Source organism: Stegostoma tigrinum, unplaced genomic scaffold, assembly GCF_030684315.1.
Source record: "Stegostoma tigrinum isolate sSteTig4 unplaced genomic scaffold, sSteTig4.hap1 scaffold_235, whole genome shotgun sequence".
NCBI lineage: Eukaryota > Metazoa > Chordata > Chondrichthyes > Orectolobiformes > Stegostomatidae > Stegostoma > Stegostoma tigrinum.
In genome coordinates this window covers 115004-133106 of record NW_026728169.1, presented here as the reverse complement: position 1 = coordinate 133106, position 18103 = coordinate 115004, and the positions used below count along the sequence as shown (strand labels likewise).

Sequence of the window (18103 nt, the reverse complement as noted above, 5' to 3'; positions counted from 1 at the left end):
GATTTTTAAGGGGCCCCATTCTCTCCTTATATACTCTTTTCTCCAAAATGTATTTGCATAAATCCTTTGACTTCTCCTTAACCCTATTTACTGAAACTCTCTCATGACCACTTTTTGCCCTCATGATTCCCTTCTTAAGTATACTCCAACTTTCCTTCGTCTCCTGTAGGGATGCATGCAATCCCCGCTGTCGATACCTGATACATGCCTCCTTCTTTTTCTTGATCCGAAACTCAATTTCTCGAGTCATCCAGCATTCCCTACACCTATCAGCCTTGCCTTTCATCCTAACCAAGTGTACTGTCGCTGGAATTTCGTTATAAATTTGTGACGATTTCCCATTGCAAGCCATCCCTTTACTTGCGAATATCATTCATATCAACTTTTGACAGTTCACAGCTAATATCGTTCAAAATGACCTTGCTGAAGTTTAGAACTTTAGCTTTTAGGTCAGGTCAATTCTTTTTCATACTTATTTTAAAATGAATAAAATTATGGATTTTCTTTGCCCCAGAGTGCTACCCCACTGACAACTCGGTTACTTTCCCTGCCTTATTCCCCAAGAGTACGTCTAATTCATTCTTTAACCTTCTCTTGGAGGTAAATCCACATGCTGAACAAAAAAAATTCATGAACATACACAGAAGAACCCTCCTTCTATCTGATTCTTTCACACTATGGCAAGCTCAGTCTATTTTTGGAAAGTTAAAATCCCCTACCGTGGCCACCTTATTATTTTAACACATAACTATCATATCCTAACAAATTTGCTTCTCAGTTGAACTACTGACTGTTTATTTTTGTGGTGGGGAGTACAATTCCTACAATGTGGTCAACTCTTTCTTATTTCTCAATTGCACCCAAATAACTTCATTGATCATACTCATAGGAATATCCTCCCTAAGTACAGCCAGAATGTTATCCCAAATCAAAAATGTCATCGCCCTTCTTCCCCACCTCCTTTGCAACGTTTTCGACCTGTCTGACAGCAGCTATCTGCTTGAACGTTAAGCTGCCATGACTGTCCATCCAGGAGCCACATTTCTGATAGCTATGTTATCCCAGTCTCAAGTCACTAACCGTGCCGAGTTAAGCTGCAATACTATCAGGCCACGTGCATTGATATAAATGCAGTTTAACTTATCATACCTACCTCATTCTCTGCTTTGCTCCAGCCTGCTTTGCCTACTTGACTTGCTTTTTTAAAAAAAAAACTACTGCAACAGACTCAGACTGCTCCCTTTTCTCACAATGTCACTTGATCCCTCCAGCATATCCATCTGCACCAACCCTGCATCCCACCCTCACCATCTTACCAGTTTAAATCCTCCTGGATGGCTAGAACAATTCTCAATGCCAGAATATTAGGCCACTTCCCATTCAACTGCAATCCATCCTCTTTGTAAAGTTCACTTCAACCCGGAAGAGATTCCAAATATCCAGAAATGTGTATCCTTTCCCCCATATCAGCTCCTCAGCCCCGAGTCCATCTGCTCGATCTTCTCTATTCCAAACCTCACTAGTTCGTGTCACCAGAAGTAATCCAGGTATTACTGTACTCAGCAACCAACTTTCATACATCCTTCCCTAATTTCCCATGTGCTACCCTCAAAATCTCATCCATTTTCTCGTCCTATGTTGTTAGTTCCAAAGTGTACAACAATCTCCTGTTCGTCTGTCGAGCCATTGAGAATATTATTTACCCTGTCCAAGACATCCTTAACCCTCGCACTCTGTAGGCAACACACTATCCTGCTGTCTTGCTGTTGGCTGCAGAAACGTCTGCCTGTGTTTCTGCCTTGACAGTTCCCTGAAATCAATCACTTGGAACCTGATGTAATCCTCATTACAGTAGAGACAGTATGGCTACCAGAAACTTGGCTCTGAGTGCTATATGCCTCCGAGAGTCTGTCACGCCCGAATTCCCCAAAACAGCATAATCGTTTGAGATTGAGATGGCTACAGGAGACTCCTGCATTGCCTGTCAACCCATCCTACATTTCCTACAAGTAACCCATCAACCTCACTGCATCTGCAGTATTTCCACCCCCGGAACAGATATTCATCACATTCCCTCGCTCCTGTAAATTCCTCTTTGCCTCCAGCTACTGCTGTAACTGATCCATGCGATCTGATATGATTCATAGAACATTACAGTGCAGTACAGAACCTTCAGCCCTCGATGTTGCACCGTCCTGTGAAAACAAACCGAAGCCCATCTAACCTACACTATTCCGTTATCATCCACTGTCCCTCCTAACCATCAGCAAGTGACATTAAAGTAACCGTTCTGAGAGAGAGTCACCGGACTCGAAACATTAACTCTGTTTTCTCCTTCACAGATCCTGCCAGAGCTGCTGAGTTTTTCCAGTGACTTTGTTTTTGTTCTGACGTTAAAGTCACATGTGTGTACCATGAGCAATGGCACCAGGAGAAACCACATGGAGCAGTCTGTGCATTCTCTGCTTCATTGGTTTGTCATGCTGGAGCATCAATGACATCCTTCTGTTTCTGTTTATGTGGCTTGAGGGTCGGAATGGCCGGCTCCTGGTCCCAGGGACAAGGTTCAAGGACCTGATCGGATGACCCCGGTACCTGTTTAACAGCTCGATGTGCTGTCGAGACTCCTTGCCTTCATGTGTAATAGGCAGGAGAGAGTGAATGGGCTGTGCCCCTTATTTCCCAATAGTTTTGATGAGCTAAATGGCTTCATCCCCTTCCTTTGAAACCAGCTTGAAGAGCTGGAAAAACTGCTCCATTATTACCGTGGACATGAGCAGTGTATAACTTTGTACTGTTACATGAATATTACCGACACTTCAACAGCATAAGCTTGACTGTTGTCATCCCACACATGTACACAGACTGCTTCGGGGGGCTGAAAGATGGCAATTTTTCTCTGAATATTGCGTGATACAGGGAACAGCCAAGGTCATTTTTTCTCAGGTGAGGGTGTGCAAAAATAGAGTGCATAGAGATATTGAAAGACGGAGGAGATTTTAAAGAGACCTGAAGGGTAACTGTTGCATGCAGAGGGTGCTGTGTGTAAGCAATAAGCTGCCAGAGGAAGTGGTTGAGGCTGGTACAGTCACAACATTTAAAAAGCACCACGATGGATACATGAATAGGAAGGGTTTAGAGGGTTATGGGCCTAATGCTAGCAAATGGAAATACATCAGTTTGGAAATTCTGGTCAGCATGGACGGGTTGGACCAAAGGGTCTGTTCCTGAACTGTATGACTCTGTGGCTCGACAAGACTTTCCTTCCAGGAATGGGTAACATGAAATAAATTTGATAAGCTTCTGAAGCAATTGCATTTTGTTTTCAGTTTCGGGAATTGTAACTGCTCGGAATATATCGGGAGTGGTCTTAGTAAAGCCCAGTACAGGTGTAGTATAACAATCCAATGATTATAGAGATAGGCTTTGCATAAAACAGCACCATTCCATATACTTTCTTAATCAGTGGCTACATGCGCAGACTAAAATTATAGGATTCATGTGCCAGGACTCACAGATACATCAGCACCACCATGTTCTGCAATCGCTTTCATGTACTTTACTGTTATATTATCCTTCCATCATAGCACAGACTTCCCCATAACCATATTCAGCCTGGAGTCAGGTCACTAGTGGTGTGCCTCAAGGATCTGTTTTGGGACCACTGCTGTTTGTCATTTTGATAAATGACTTGGCCGCCAGCATAGGTGGATGGGTGAGTAAGATGACACTAAAGTCGGTGGAGTGGTGGACAGTGTGGAAGAATGTTGCAGGTTGCAGGGAGACTTGGATAAACTGCAGAATTTGGCTGAAACTTGGCAAATGGAGTTTAATACGGATAAATGCGAGGTGATTCATTTTCAGACGTTTCGTCACCATTCTAGGTAACATCATCAGTGATGATGTTACCTAGAATGGTGACGAAATGTCTGAAAACAAACCTTCCAGCTCAGCGAGCAAACTCACATCCAGAACCTCAACCTGAGCTACAAATCTTCTCAAAACTCTTGAGGTGATTCACTTTGGGAGGAATAATAGGAAGGCAGAAGACTGGGTCATTGGAAAACAAATATTGGTAGTGTGGATGTGCAGAGGGATCTTGGTGTCCATCTACATAGACCCCTGAAAGTTGCCACCCAGGTTGATAGTGCTGTCAAGGCGGCTTACGGTGTGTTAGGTTTTATTGGTAGAGGGATTGAGTTCCGGAGCTGTGATGTTGTCAAGTTCGTTTTCGGAGACCCTCATGGACTTACTGCAATAACAAGACACTGGCCTGTTTAGAAAAACACAAATCCTTTTATAACCAGCTAAGTGCAAGCTGTGGAGAATTACTGTACTCAACCCAGCACAGAGTGCACAGTCTCAAGTAATTCTCCCCGAGCAGCGGACAGTCCCCGCTTTTTATAGTTTACAAAAGACATGATACATAAAACGATTTCACAACTTACAGTGACATGATACATAAAACAATTACTACAACAGACAAAAACAGGATACCAAACAGTTATTCCATCAACAATATAAAAGACCAGGATATAGTATCGATTGCTAGTGAAGCAGCTGCTAATGGCAGGAGGCGATTTCGAATTGTTGGCCGGGACAGATTCTGATTTCAAGTTGCCAGTGTGTCTGACTAGAACAAAGTCAGTGCCCTGGTCCCTTTGTCAGCGATAGAAGTTACATGCTTCAGAGGTTTCACACCTTTACAAAACTTCCCCAGCTAACCCTATTGAAACAGTTTGATTCGGATTTTAATTCAGTCAGGAATCTTAAGACAGTGTCTGCAGACCGATGTGTGAGAAGAAAAGGAGTTACAAAAGCTTTACACTGAATTCCTAACTGGGCAGGAAGCTTCAGGGTAGTGCCTGCATATCAATGTGTAGGTGGATAAGAGTTTACTTCTATAAATTAAAGTCTCTGTGCAGGAATCAAATGCAGACAAAAGATTTTAATTTATAGAAGTATATAAATGAATGGGATGTTTTCACATTCACATGCCTCAGACAGTTTAACTGAAGGTCCATAACAGCGAAACATCAACAGTTACTTAGGGCTCTGAAACTATCTGTATAACAGTCATGTAAATATTACTCGCCCAGCTGTGAGCTGATAGTGGGGTAGAGAAGCTCTGAAGATAGTATGGAAGTGGCAGTCCTGTTGAAATTAGAGGACTCAGAACTTTGTCAGAAACTGAACAGCATCCTGTTTTGTTGTAAGAACTTACATATACATTTATTTTATATCAATGTTACATGCAACCCTTCTGACGTGAAAATGCCTTAATATGCTGTTTCTGAGTAGCTGTAAATGGAAGTGTCTCCGAGCTCGGCTGATAGACCTCTTCCGCGTGTATGTGGTACAAGTTTGAATAAACTCACCTTGTTTCAATCCAGTGAGGTCTGAAGACACAATGTTTTTTAAAAACCAGCTATCCATGGAAGAATAATATTCTCTGGTTCCTATTGAACTTAACTTTGTCATGATTCCTTAATACAATGCTCTGTCAAATGGAGCCTTAAGATAGTGGATAGTCACTCTCACATTTGGAATTCAGCTGTTTGGTCCATGTTTGCACCAAGAATGTAGGGAGGAGAGGAGATGAGTGGCCCTTGCTTAACTCAAACTGAGATCCATCACTATGATATTACAAAGCAAGTGCTGCTTGATGTCATTGTTGTCACCCTGTTTTGACTGCATTTACGTACTGACAGGCCAGACAACTGACTGAAGGCTTGTCCACACAGACCACATGTATGGTTTCTCTTCACTGTAAACGATGCTTGTTCCTTCCATGTTCAAAGCTCCTGAGAATTACGTGTCCCTGGCAGTTTTTGATCCCGTGTTTGAGTTGAGCTGCCTGTCAGTAAATGTTCCCTTTCAAATTTCCTGGAAAATAAATTTAATACAGTAAAAGTAGAATGAAAGCTGCCGGATTGTCACCTGGCTCACAAGAAACTGCGGGGTGTTGCAAGTCAGGAATGAAAATAAAAGTTGCTGGAAAAGCTCAGCAGGACTGACAACATCTGTGAATGAAAAAAAACAGAGTGAATGTTTCAGGTCTGGTGACCCTTTCTCAAGTTGAGAGTAAGGGTCACCAGACACGAAACAGAAATTCTGTTTTTTTTTCCTTCACGATGTTGTCAGTCTTGTTGAGCTATTCCACTTGGATCATTTGATATCTTTGAAAGGACAGAAGATGAAAAATACAGGACAAATCAGGCTGTGGGAACTGGCTGCAGAGCCAATCATTATTTGTGCAGAGCCAGAGTGGGAGGTTTGAGTGAGACCACAACAATGCTGTCGGTGTAACAATACAAACCGTACACCTATCTGACCATAACCTGTGTCACTCTGTAACTGGATACGTGTAAATGACCGAGGCTTGCTGAAAATGCATTCCTGTAAGCAAGTCGGAATTCATGGTCCTCCTTTCGATAATTAATTCCCCTTTTGCACTGGTGAGATTTGCATTTTGAGTACTTGTGTTCAGTTCTGGTCACCCAACTTAAAGAAGGTTATGAAACATTTCGGGGCAAATTCAGTGGACTAATACCTGGAATGAGTGGATTGCCTTAAAAGAAAATCTAGAGGAAAATCGAGACAGGCTCGCCTGTGTCCTCTGGAGGTGAGAAAAGAAAGAGGAGACTAAATTGGAACATGAAAGTTCCTGAGGGGACCTGACCAGATGCATGGTGAAAACGTGGTCCCTCTTCTGGAAGGATCTAGAACTGAGGGTCATTGTTTAAAGGTAAGGGTGAGTCCATTTGAAATAGTGAGGAACATTTCTTTTCTCTCAGAGGGCTGAGAACCTTTGTGACTCCCTTCGTCAAAAGGCAGTGGATGCAGATTCTTGCTGACCAAGACGATGAAAGATATTCTGAGATATGCAGGCACATAGAGCTGAGGTTGAAATTAGATCAGCAGTGATTTTATAGAGTCGCAGAGCAGGGTCGAGGGGCCGAGTGGCCTACACTTGTTCCTCATTCCTTTGTTTGAATAAACCGCAAGACAAAGAAACTCGAGTCTTGTCTGATTACTGTGGGTGAGGGGGTTCAGGGTTTGTATTCCCACTTCACTCACCCAGTGGATTAGTTCCTCTCTACACCCCAAACAGCTTCAATTAACATTGGAAAAAATTTAATCACATCAGCCGTCATCCTTCTAACTTACAGGGAAAACATCATTCCTAGTGGGATGATGCATTTTAAATCGGAGTAGAGAACACACAAATTAGGAATCAGAGTTGTCCATTCTGTCCCTCGAGCCTCAAGAAGGTCAAAGCTGATCTATTTACGCTTCGATTCCACATTCCCACTTGGCCTTAATAATTAAAAAAAAACACCCTGTGGGCATTGCTGGCTGAGTTTAGTTGTCATGGAGAAGGTGGCAGTGATCTGCCTGCATAAACCACAGTAGCCCATGAGTGGTAGGTGGACACAATGCTGTTAGGCAGAGAATTCAGGATTTTGAACCAGCAGTACTGAAGGTGTAGCAATACATTTCCAAGTCAGGATGGTGAGTGGCGTGGAGGGAATTCACGCCCAACACAGTCTACAGCACGGAAAAAGGCTCTTCTGGCTCTGTCTGCCCTTGACACTATCTTCCAAGGACTCTGTTATTCCATCTTTTATAGCTGACCCTAACATATTTTTCCAACCAACAATTTTATGCAAATTCCCTGTTTTCTTTCTGACTACCTTCTTACATACTGGGGTTACATTAGCAATCCTCCAATCCATAAAAAACTGACGGTGTATAGAATTTGGAGGATAACCACTTGTGCATCTATTATTTCTACAGCCACTTCCTAAGGTACTTTGAGATGAAGGTTATCAGTCTCTGGAGATTTATCTGCCTGTTATCCCATTAGTTTTTCCAATATCATTTTCCTACTAATACTGATTCCACCTTCCTATTAGACCCTGAGATCCCCTTAATTTTGGGACATTATTTGTATCCTCCTTCTTGAAAACCTCAGTTATATTTAATTGGTCTGCCATCACTTTGCACCCCATTATAAATTCATTGTTTCTGCTTGTAAGGAGAGCCCATATTCTTCGTGACCAGTCTTTCACTACCAATCTTCAACGAAGAGTTTAATGATGATAATGAAACCGTTGTCAATCGTCAGGAAAAAAAAATCATCTGGCTCACGGCTATCCTTCAGGGAAAGCACGGCCCGTTTCTATCTCCTTCCCAAAATCCACAAACCTGCCTGTCCTGGTCGACCCATCGTCTCAGCCTGCTCCTGCCTCACCGAACTCATCTCCACCTATCTGGACTCCATTTTCTCCCCTTTGGTCCAGGAACTCCCCACCTACGTCCGTGAAACCACCAACGCCCTCCACCTCCTCCAGGAATTCCAATTCCCTGACCCCCAACAGCTCATATTCACCACGGACGTCCAGTCCCTATACACCTGCATTCCGCATGCAGATGGCCTCAAGGCCCTCCGCTTCTTCCTGTCCCGCAGGCCCGACCAGTCCCCCTCCACCAACACTCTCACCTGCCTAGCTGAACTCGTCCTCACCCTCAACAACTTCTCTTTTGACTCCTCCCACTTCCTACAGACTAAGGGGGTGGCCATGGGCACCCGCATGGTCCACAGCTATGCCTGCCTCTTTGTAGGTTACGTGGAACAGTCGCTCTTCCACACCGACACAGGCCCCAAACCCCACCTCTTCCTCCGGTACATTGATGACTGTATCAGCGCCGCGTCTTGCTCCCCAGAGGGCTCGAACAGTTCATCCACTTCACCAACACCTTCCACCCTAACCTTCAGTTCACCTGGGCCATCTCCAGCACATCCCTCACCTTCCTGGACCTCTCAGTCGCCATCTCAGGCAACCAGCTTGTAACTGATGTCCATTTCAAGCACACTGACCCCCACAGCTACCTAGAATACACCACCCCCCCACCCACCCTCCTGCAAAAAATTCCAACCCCTATTCCCAATTCCTCCGCCTCCGTCGCATCTGCTCCCACGATAAGACATTCCACTCCCGCACATCCCATGATCACTCTCCAGCTTTGTGAAGAATTCTATCCTATTGTGGTCACTCATCCATCCTTAAGGGCCCATACTCAACTGAATTGTCAATTATTCCATCCTCATCATACAATACCCATCTGATTCTTCAACATGTTGATTCATAAAATTGTACCATATAGACAATAAGGATCCCTCCTGCACTGTACTGCTACAGTGTGATTTGGGCAATTGATAAGTAGGTTGCAGTCACCTGTAATTAAAGCCATAACTTTATGCCTTGTATCTCTCAATTCCACCCTAATGCCTTCCCCAATATTACTGCAGCTTGGGGTCCATATGCAGCACTAAGGTCATTTTCTGCCCATTGGTGTTTCTCAGCTGAACCCAAACAGACTCTACTTCAATACACCCTATATCCTGGCTCACATCAGTTTCCTGTTTTAATCAGCAGCTCCTGACAAATCCTTTTCCTTCTTTCCTGCCCAATCCATCTTCCTCAGACAACCCACTGATTCCAGGTTTCAATCTTGTAAACCTCCTCTGAGCCACTTTGAATAAACGAACGGAAGACCAAAACCTGCAGACAGTATTCGAGATTTGGTTTGACACCTTCCTTGTACAAATGAAGCAGAACATCTTTTCATTGATGATTATTTGTTGTCATAACAAGGGAGATGGCCTCGTGGTTTTCTGGATTTCAGAGAGATCTTAATCAATTGGGGCAATGGGCTGAGGAATGGCAGATTGAATTTTATTTGGATAAATGTTTGTTTTACCACAACGCAATACTTCACAAGGGCAGGACTTGCACAATTAACGGTTGGGCTCTGGGTAGTGTTGCAAATCAGAAAAAAAAAACCTCGGGTTTCAGGTACATCTTTCTTTGAAATTTGCATCACAGGTAGACAGGGTGGTGAGGAAGGCATTTAGTACACTTGTCTTCATTGCTCAGTCCTTTGAGTACAGGAGTTGGGAAGTGATGTTGGCGAGTCCTCTTCTGGAGGACTGCGTGCTGCTCTGGTTATCCTGTTGTGGGAAGAATATTGTTAAACTGGATTGGGTTTGGAAAAACACTTACCAGGATATTGCCAGGAATGAAGGCGTTGAGTTATAAACATACGCTAGATTGGCGGGAACTTCTTTCACGGGAAGGTAAGAGGTTGAGGGATGACCTTATGTAGGTTTAAAAAAAATAATGAGAGACACAGATAAAGAATAGCAAAGGTCGTTTCCCTCAGGTTGGGGATTTCAAAACCAGGGGCATATTTTTAAAATGACAGGAGAAAGATTTTAAAAAAGACATGACGGGCATTTTTTTGTTTTATATAGAGTGCTCAGTGTGTGGAACGAACTGCCAGAGGAAGTGATGGATGTGGGTAGTAACGATGTTTGAAAAACATTCAGATAAGGACATGAATTTGAATGGTTTGGAGCGAATATGGGCCAATCGCAGGGATTTTTTTTAAAAATAAGGAAAACATTGCTGCTATCACTAGAAGAGATGTTTCTGAAAAATCATCCCATGAAAACATATGTTGAAATTAGAAATAAGAAATAAGAAAGGAACAATCATCTAATTGGATTGTACCATAGGTGTCCGAATAGTCAGAGGGAAACTGAGGAACAAATATGCAGAGGGATCTCAGATATGTGTAAGAATAACAAGGTTATAATAGTTGGTGATTTTCAGTTTCCAAACATTTACTGGGACTGCCATTGTGTTAAAGGTTTAGATGGGGAGTATTTTCTGAAATGCGATCAAGAAATTTTTCTTTATCAATAAATCGATGTTCCTATGGGAAAAAAAATAAGGCATAGCAAGTGACTGAAGTGACAGTACAGGGAAACTTTGAGTCTTGTGACAGAATTACTATCAGTTTTAAAACAATTTTGGAACAGGATATGCCTTCCAGAAAAAGTAAAAGCTTTAATTGGAGTAAGGCAAATTTTAATGCTATAAGAAAAGAACTTTCAACACTTCTGAAGAAGGATTAACAGACCCGCAACATTAACTCTGATTTGTCCGTCACAGATGCTGCCAGACCTGCTAAGCTTTTCCAGCAGCTTCTGTTTTTATAACTTTCAAAAGTTGACATGAGTAGACGGCAGGTATAAGGATGTCTGATAAGTGCGGGGAGGGCTTTCAAAAAGGTGACAATTCAGAGTCATTATGTCTCTGAAAGAGTGAAAGGTAAGGTTGGTTGGATTAGAGAACAATGGTGAAAAAAGATACTCGGGTTTTAGTCAAGAATAAAAAAATATATGAATTAGTAGATATATAAAAAAAACTTGGCTCAAATGAATCTCTTGAAAGTGTAAACAGTGTTAGGGGCATTCTTAAACAGGAGATCAGGATGGCAAAAAGGAAACATGAAACTGCCTTGGTTGATAAGCTTAAGAATAATTCAAAGAGTTTCTACAAGTGCATTAAAAGCAAGTGAGCACCGAAAGAGCAAGCAGGGCTCCATAAAGATGAAAGAGATTAACTCTGTGTTGAGCATCAGGAGAGGAGAGAGATTTGAAAGGAATATATTTCATCAGTTTTCACTGTTGAGAAAGAAATTGACGGGGGACAAGTCAGGGGTGGAAATATTTTGGTTTGAAAACTGTTCATGGAGATGGGGGAGATTTTCAATGAATATTTCTCCTCAGTATTTACTAAGCAGAGAATCATGGATGCTAAGGAAACAAGGGAAGCAAGTGGGTATGTTTTGGACCATCGAGGTGGCGTTTGCAGCCTTAAAGCACATTAAGGTTGATTATTCCACTGGATCTGATGAAGTCCATCTTTAGACACTGTGGGAGGCTGGGAAAGAAATTGCAGAGACCCTTGCAGAGATTTTTCCCTTCATCTTTTCTCACGACTTAAATTCCAGAAGACTGGAGGGTGGCTAATGTTGTCCCATTGGTTAAGAAAGGTAGCAAAGACCAGCCAGGGAACTACAGGCCAGTGAACCAGTGGTAGACAAGGTATTGGAGATGATATTCAGGGAGTCAATCAACCAAAGCTGGGATATTCAAGATCTGATGAGGGATAGTCAGCATGGATTTATGCACAGGAATCATGTCTGACAAATCTATTCAAGTTTTTTGAGGAGTTAAGCAAGAGGACTGATGAGGTTAGGGCAGCGAATGCTGTCTATATGGACTTTAGTAAGGCCTTCAACAAGGTACGTTATGGCAGCCTAGTCATGAAGGTTCGGTTGTGTGGGATCCAGGGAGAGCTAGCTCATGGGATTCGAAATTGGGTCGATGGTAGAAAGCATAGCATGATGGCTGAATGTTGGTTCTCGGACTGGAGGCCTGTGGCTAATGGTGTGCCACGGGGGTCGATGCTGGGATCTTTGCTATTTGTCCCTTACATAAATGATCTGGATATGAATGTATATGCCATGATTAGTAATTTTGTATCACCTGCAAATTTAAGAGGTATCGCTGAGGTATCAAAAATTACAGGGGGATTGTGATCAGATGTGGAAGTGGGCTGAGGATTGCCAAATGAAATTCAACGCAGCTAAGTGTGAGGTGTTGGCCTTTGGAAAGTTCAGCCAAGGTAGGAGTTATACAGTAAATGGTGAAGTTCTGAGGAATATTGTGAAACAGAGAGACCGAGAAACACAAGTGCACAGTTGGTTCAAAGCAGCATCACAGGTAGACAGGGTGGTTCAGAAAGCATTTAGCATGCTGGCCTTCTTCAGTCGATGCATTGCATATAAGAGTTTGGATGTTGTGTTAAAGATGTGCAGGTCATTGGTGAGGCCACACTTGCAGTGTGGTGTACAGTTTTGGTCACCCTGTTACAGGAAAGGCAAAGTTAAACTGGAAAATGTGCAAAGAGGAGTTACAAGGATGTTGCTAGGAATAGTAGGTGAGTTCTGAGGAGAGGTTGGCCAGGATTGGACTTTATTCCTTGCAATGGAGGAGAATGAGGGCTGAACTTATTGAGGTGAATAAAATCATGAATGGCATAGATAGAATGAATGCACGTAGTCTTTTTCCCAGGGATGGGGAATGGAAAACTAGAGTGTACAGATTTAAGGTGAGAGGGGGCAGATTTAAGGAGGACGTGAGGGGCAACTTCTTCACACAGACAGTGGTGCATATTTGGAATGGGCTGCCAGAGGAAGTCGTTGAGACAGGTACAATAGCAACGTTTAAAACACATTTTGGCAGGTACATGGATGGAAGTGTTTAGAGGGGGATATGGACCAAATGCAGGCAGTTAGAAATTGCTGAGTGGGCACCATAGTTAGCACAGACCAGTTTGGGCCGAAGGGCCTGTTTCCATGCTGTATTACACTCTGACTTTAAACCTCCAGGTCCTGCTCTAGTGCATCAAACCATGTTGTGGGAAGTTAAAGAGAAAACATGGGGCCACGTTGCAGAAATATTTGTATCATCTATAATTACGAGTGAGGTGCCAGATGACTGGAGAGTGGCTAAAATTGTGCCTTTGTTTAAGGAATATCAGGAGAAGCCTGGGAGCTGTAGACCTGAGTCTGACTTCGGTTTTGGGCATGTAGTTGAAGGTAATTGTCAAATGTAGGATTTATGCATTTGGAGAGTCAAGGAATGATTAGTTGATTGAGTTTTTTGGAGAAGTAGCAAAGAAAATTATTGATGGCAGAACGGTGGACGTAGTTTATTTTGACAAGAGTAAAGTTTTTGACAAGGTTCAACAAGGTGGACTAATCAGTAAAGTTAGATCGTATGGGATTCGGGGGAGCTTGTCAACTGGATACAAATATGGCTTAGTGACAGGGCACAGGGACTGGTGGTAGAGGGTTGTTTGTCAGACCGGAGGCCTGTTACCAGAAGTGTTCCACAGGGGTCAGTGTTCACTCCAATTTTGTTTGACTTTATATAAAAAAAAGCGATTTAGATGAGAATAGTGGAGACATGGTCAGTAAGTTTGCAGATGACACCAAAATAGGCAGGATAGTGGACAGCGAAGTAGGCTGTCCAAGTTTACAAAGAGATCTTGATTTATAGGGTTAAGAGGCTGAGGAATGGGAGGTTGTGTTTAATTTGGATAAAGGCAAGGTATTTCATTTTGGTAAAACAAACAAGATCAGGACTTGTACAATTAAACGTAGGGCCTTGGGGTTAGTGTTGTCGAACAGAGAGACCTCAGGGTTCAGGCCCTTAATTCTGTGAGGTTGGCATCACATGTAGAAAGGGTGGTGAAGTCGGTGTTTAGCCTGCTTGCCTTCACTGCTCAGACCTTTTGAGTATAGGAGTTGGGACGTTATGTTGAACTTGTGCAGAACATCAGTGAGGCCTCTTCTGGAGTAGTGTGTCCACTTCAGATCTCCTGTTCTTCGAAGGATATCATCAACCCGGGGAGGATTCAGCAAAGATTTAGCAGGAAGTTGCCAGGAATGGAGGTTGAGAATCATAACGAGAGGCTTGATTGGTTGAGGCATTTTTCCACTGCAGTCTAAGAATGGAGGGGTGATTTATATGTTTATAAAATCATGAAGAGTACACCTAAGGTGACTGGAAGATCCCTTTTCATTTGCGAGGGGAATTTCAAGACTGGGGGGCTGCAGAAAGCAAACTGAAACGTTCCCTGTTCATGTCAGAATCTGGGCAGTTCTTATTGCCAGACTATTTGACGAAGGGCCAAAGAGGTGGAGGTTAGGTGATGCTTCTCGTGGCTGGATTAGCTTTCTACTCTGGGTGGCTTCATGCTGCACTTACAGTCTACAGGTTACCAGTACTGGAGGGTATGAGTTATGAGGAGAGACTGGGACTTCACTGGAAAATAGGAGGTTGAGCAGTGGCTTTCGAGAGGTTTATAAAATCGTGAGGGGTATAATGTGAACAGCAAGGGTCTTCTCCATTGGATCGGGGAGTCCAAAACTAGAAGGTATTTTTTAAACAGGAGAGGAGAAAGATTTGAAGGGAAACCAGGGGAAGCTGTTTCAAACAGAAGGTTGTTTCTATGTGGAATGAACTGCCAAAGGAAGTGGTAGATGCAGGTACACTTCCAATATTTAAAAGACATTTGGACAGGTACATGAATAGGAAAGGTTTAGAGGGATATGGACCCAACTCAAGCAAGTGGGACTCGTTCAGTTTGGGAAGCCTGGTCGGCATGGACAAGTTGTAATGAAGGAGGCTAGAGAACTCAAATAATTTTTGATATTTTGAAAATAGTTCACATTACAGGAGACGAAGTGCTAAATGTCTCAGAAAATATAAAGGTTGACAAATCTCCAGTACCTGATCTAGTGTATCTGAGGATGTTGTGGGAAGTAAGGGAGGAAATTGCAGAAATATTCGTATCATCTATAAATATGGGTGGGTGTGAGATGACTGGAGAGAGGCTGATATTATCTCTTTGTTTTAGAAGGGATGTGGGAGAAGCCTGAGAACTATGAACCTTAGAATAACACTGGAAAACAGTGACAGAATTAGAGTCAGTATGGATTTACGAAAGGGAAATCATGTTGGACAAAACTGCCGGAATGTTTCAAGAATGCAACATTTAGAGTTGAAAAGGCAGTGGATGTGGCTTATGTCGGCTTTGCGAAGGAATTCAAAGGTCCCACAGAAGAGATTAGCACGTACATTTAAAGCATGAGAGATTGGGTATTCACAGGGATACAGAACTGTTTGGCACAAGGTAACAGTCACTTCTTGTATGCCGACCAGTGACCAGTGTGGTACTGTGGTCCATGGTGGATCCCAGGTATTTATACAATCAATTAGTCATTTAAATGAGAAATGTGTCTCAGTTCGAGATTATCAAGTTGGATTACAAAACTAGGAAAACACAAGTCACTGACAGGAAGCATGCAGGTGGAGCAGGGGGTGAAGAAGGCAAATGGTATTTTGACCTGCAGAGTGACAGCATTTGAGTACAGGAGCAGGGATGTCTTGCTGAAATTGTACAGGATCTTAGTGAGACCACACCTGGAATGGTATGTGTAAATTTCTAAATTTTATCTGAGGAAGGAACTTCTGGCTCTGGAGGCTGTTCACAGCAGTTGATTAGACAGATTCCTGGGATGGCAAGACTTCCATATAAGAATAGGATGGATTGGTTAGGATGAAATTCACTGGAGTTTAGAAGAATGAGGAAAGATTTCACAGAAACCAATAAAATTCTAGGTAAATACAGGAAGGATGTTGTCAATGACCAGGGAGTCAGAGATTAGGGGCATGGGCTAGGCTGTAAAGGATTGAAATGAGGAAATCAAAAAAAAAATACAGAGACTGGTGACCCTGTGAAATTTGCTGCCACAGAAAGCAGTTAAGGCCGAACACTGGATGCTTCCAAGAAGAAGATAATATGTATAGTTGTCGGGGCTTAAGGAATCAAAGGGTCTGGCTCTCAAGCGGGAAGAGGCTGAGTAGAATGATCAGTCATGATCAAAGTGACTAGCGGAGAAGGATCGAAAGCTACAATGGCCTGCACCTGTTCCTATTTTCTATGTTTCCATTCTGTTGAAGGGTGGAACATAAGAACAAAATGACGATAATTGATACAAAAAAACAGCACAACCTTATCACCACTGGATGAAAATCCTGTAACTCCTTACCAAATTGCAACATGGGAGCTACTTCACTACGCAGATTGCAGCAGTTCAAGAACGTGCAGAGTGATTTTGGAAGCTTCTGCAGTGGCTGCTCTGTCTCTCATTTTCATCCAGTTTTCAAGTTGTTGAATGTTCTGAGAAAAGTAAGAGAGTATGTCAGAAATATCTTTGGAAGTTTGCTGATACTGGGGGAAGCAAGGGGTGGGATAGGGGCTGCAGGTACAAAGGGGGCAAATTTGGGGAAGGGAACAATGAGATAAACAACTGGCTGGATTTTGTGGTGGGGTGATGGGTGAAGAATAACCCCAATATCCAAACCACAGGGCCCCACCCTGCTCAGCTCTCTCCCTCCACTCTGTGGTCTTTCTCTGAGCCTCGGTCAGACCAGCAGCCAGCTGCTGTGACAGAGGCTCAGTGTCAAAGATGCGCATTTGGCCCAGTTTTAAAGTCATTCTGTTTGACCACATTCCCTCCCAAACTTGCTGGCACCAGTTCTCAGATGCTAATCTTATTGATGGCCAAAAGAGTCTACACAGTTTTTGAATAATAAACAACCTGCAATTAACTTCCAGGCCTGGCCTCAGAAACCAATAATTGATTTTGTATTGTATTTTTAGCACAACTACTGCTCACAGACCAGACGTCACCGTTCAACTCTCAGATTCAAACCAAAATGATTTTTAAAAAACTCAGCGCGGGTGCTAACACAGGACACAGTGGAAAGACCTCTAACCAGTGAGTGCACATTGGAGTTCTGCTTTACTGAGAACACCTCTCATTGCTGTAATCACATTCTGAAGTGGCTTGACAGGGTAAAAGCTGACAGGACTTTCCCTCTCACAGGACAGTCTCGGCCTGTTTCAGGGAAGAAGCCTGAGGCTCTCTGCAACCTACACGCAGCACCAGAAGACCCCTGTTTGGGACCTGAGACCTAAACTGAGCAACCCTGCAGCCCTCTTGCTGGAATACAGCACCGAAGCTGCCCTCCCCTTTAACCTGTACTCACCGCTTGTGGCTCTCAGGGAGGACCATTGCATTCGGGATATCTCTCCCAGTGCGCATGCTCACAGTCACAATGAGCTGTGCGCATGCTCCATAGCTGAAGATGCCGGTTGACATCTAACGACCAATAGCAAGCAAGAGGCGGGACAGAAAAGGCACCGGAAATGCTTCTCCTCCAACCAATCAGAGGACAAGGGCGGGGCCCATTTCTCAGCGAGAATCCCCGGACCCGAAACGTCAGCTGTATTTACTCCGTCACAGAAGCTGCGAGACCCGCTGGGCTTTGTTTTTGGTCACGTCATTCGTGCGGCGGGTGGGCGGGGTTATTCTTCCACCAATCAGGGGGAGACAATGGGAGCTGCGGATGCTGGAGAGTGTGAGATAACAAGCTGTGGAGCTGGATGGACACAGCAGGACAAGCAGCATCTCAGGGGCACAAAAGCTGGTGTTTCGGGCCTCGACCCTTCTTCATAAAAGGGGGATGGGGCGAGCAATGGGAGGGGGAGTGTTTAGTGCGAACCGAACATGGGTGATCTGCAAAGTTGTGACCAAGACTCCGCTT

At 43.5% G+C, this 18103-nt stretch overlaps 1 long non-coding RNA gene across 1 annotated transcript; it reads right to left on the bottom strand.

Moving 5' to 3' along the window:
* Positions 1-4276: 4276 nt before the first annotated feature.
* On the bottom strand, positions 4277-17650 carry LOC132207976 (uncharacterized). Its single transcript, XR_009444061.1, has 3 exons — positions 17546-17650; positions 16543-16673; positions 4277-5886 (listed from the first exon to the last, which is right to left on the bottom strand). It is a non-coding gene; the product is annotated as an uncharacterized LOC132207976 (long non-coding RNA).
* Between the last annotated feature and the right edge of the window lie 453 nt (positions 17651-18103).